General features: G+C 45.0%; 1 pseudogene; it reads left to right on the forward strand.

Moving 5' to 3' along the window:
- Nucleotides 1-657: 657 nt before the first annotated feature.
- Nucleotides 658-1,395, forward strand: LOC102118018 (transmembrane protein 92 pseudogene; annotated as a pseudogene).
- Nucleotides 1,396-2,975: the final 1,580 nt, after the last annotated feature.

Below are 2,975 nucleotides of genomic sequence, written 5' to 3' on the forward strand. Positions count from 1 at the left end.
ATATTTAAGATTATAGAGCAGGGAATATTAAGACCGTGCTTATTTTGCTTGTGAGTAGTATGATTTTCCAAAATCCCCAAATCATATTGGTTATTTTGAGACTTCAAATCCACTCCCATTCCCACTCCCTCCCCTATGTTGGCATACACTATTTTAGAAGCAGAACTTAAGTTTTAGAGGAGGCGCTGGCAATTTGGAATATGAAAGAATGTGGCTGGTTTTACCTTGGTTGTTCTTGAATGGCTATTCTTATCCGAGTGAGGCAAACCCAGCATGGGTAGGCACCCTGGAAGTGGACAAAATAAACCTGTGCTTGTGTCAATTTGTATCTCCTCATGCTGTTTCCTATATGTCTTCCTTGAGAAAAACTGAGAAAATTGACCGGACTCTTGTTTTGTTTTGTTTTTGAGACAGGGTCTTGCTCTGTCATCTAGGCTGGAGTGCAGTGGCACAATCTCGGCTCACTGCAGCCTTGACCTCTTGGGCTCAGGTGATCCTCCTGTCTCAGCCTCCTGAGTAGCTGGGACCACAGACACATGACACCATGCCCAGCTAATTTTTTGTTTTCTGTAGCGATGGGGTCTCCCGATGTCGCCCAGGCTGAGACTTTACAAAAAAAAAAGAAAATATCTGGTCGGGTGCGGTGGCTCACGCCTGTATACCCAGCACCTTGGGAGGCCAAGGCGGGTGGCTCACTTGTCAGGAGTTCGAGACCAGTCTGGCCAGCATCGTGAACCCTGTCTCTACTACAAATACAAAAATTAGGCATAGTGGCATGCACCAGTAATCCCAGCCACTTGGGAGGTTGAGGCAGGAGAATGACTTGAACCAGGGAGGCGTGGAGGTTGCAGTGAGCCATGATCGTGCCACTGGACTCCAGCCTGGGCAAGACTCCATCTCAAAAAAAAAAAAAAAAGAAAAAATGTCTGGGGTCCCCGGCCTCATGACCACCTTGCTGCTCATCCTGCTCGCTGGCCCCCAAAAGGTTGCAGCCAAATGTGGTCTCTCCTTCGCCTGCCCCAAAGGATTCAAATGCTGTGGCGACAGCTGCTGCTAGGAAAATGTGTTCTTCCCTGGCCCCTTGAGGATCTTCGTCATCATGTTCCTGATCATCCTGCCCCTCTTGTGCATCTGTGACTGGCTAAGCACTACTGTCCCAGCTGCAGAGACCCAGACCCAGATGCCCTGACGGATTGCCGAGGACCCCGGGAACTGCCCTCCATCATCCCCCTAGAGAGGGTCAGAGCATCCCTCTCTGCGCCCCCACCCTCCTACAGTGAGGTGATTCTGAAGCCTACCTGGGGCCCAACTTCCACAGAGCCACCCCCTCACTACGGCTTCAGGCCTGAAGAATATACCGGGGATTAGAGGGCCATTGACAACCCGGCCTTCTGAGTCACCTCCGGCCTAGAATCTTGCCATCAGCAACCTCCTCCCCAGTGCCTCCTGGATCAAGCTAGAGACTGCTGGCACCCCAGGAATGTCCCTGCCCATCCTGCCGTGTCTCTGTTCATTCTTGGATTTAACTTATGGCTTTTTCTGCCTCTGTTCCCAACCCAGCTGCCTCTGTTGTCCTGAGGGTCAGGCTGGAGTGACAGTATCTGTCCACCCCCCAACCCAAGAAAGAGGCTGCTGGAAGGAAAATGCTGACCATTGGAGGTGCCCAACAGCAGAATGGGCTACTCCGAGGGGTAGTAAAAGCCCCATTTCTGGAGTTATGCAAATCTTGACTGGACAGTCAGCTCTGAGATTTTACCAGGGCACTTCTATACCTGTGGGAGACTGGACTGGATGAGCTCTGAGCCAGCTTCCAATCTTACTTGAATAGAGAACTCACTGTACCCACCCCCAACACGTGGTAAACACACATCCTCACTGAAAACAAAAAAATCTCTGATCTATGTGAAATACTTTATAAACTATAAAGCCACTAAAAACACTAGCTCTTCCACTTTCAATGAATTGACTGCTAAACCTATGTAGAAAGTCACTTCATTCAGTTGCTTAAGTGTACATTTTGCAACTCTTCTTATCCTGAAGAGTATACTAGAAAGCTATATTGTTCAAGTTGCTCTGTGGTTGCTTTAATGCTCATACGAAAAAAAAATTAATGACTAATATGAGCATTTGGTTAACACATTTTTTAAGACTTGAAATGTTGCTGCCATGTTCTGTACCTGTGCTATTCAATATGGTAGCCACTAGCCACATGTGACTATCGAGCCTCTGAATTGTGGCTTGTTTGATTAAATAATTGATTTTTAAATTTTATTTGATTTAAAAAAACGTAAGTTTAAATAACCATGTAGATAACACAAATATAGAAGGCTTCTGTAGTATAAAAAGTACTATTGGATAGCACTATTCTACACAAAATCCTCATAAATATTAGTTATTATTTAGGACTATGCCATCTGATATGTAGCTGTTGGTTACATGTAGCCATTGAACACCTGAAATGTGGTTATTCTGAATTGAGAAATGCTGTCAATATAAAATACATTAGATTTCAAAGGCATAGCATGAAAAAATGAAAATATGTAAAATGTCATAATAATTTTTATATTGATCATCATAGTAGGTAGAATAATGGCCCACTGAAGATCTCCATGTACACATCTTGAAAACCTGTGAATATGTTTCATATGTTACATGGCGAAGGGGAATTAAGGCTGTAGAAGGAATTAAGGTTGCTAATCAGCTGACCTTATAACAGTGAGAATATGCTGGATTATCTGGGTAGGCCCAATACAACTACAAGGGTCCTTAACAGTAGAAAAGGAGATGTGACTACAGAAAAAAGACATAGAGGCTGGCCATCATGGCTCACACCTGTAATCCCAATACTTTGGGAAGTCGAGGTGGAAGGATCACTTGAGCCCAGATGTTTGAGACCTTGTCTCTACAAAAAAATTTTTTTAATTAGTTAGGCGTGGGGCTGGGCGCAGTGGCTCACGCCTGTAACCCCAGCACTT

This window comes from Macaca fascicularis, chromosome 7, assembly GCF_037993035.2.
Source record: "Macaca fascicularis isolate 582-1 chromosome 7, T2T-MFA8v1.1".
Classification (NCBI taxonomy): Eukaryota; Metazoa; Chordata; class Mammalia; order Primates; family Cercopithecidae; genus Macaca; species Macaca fascicularis.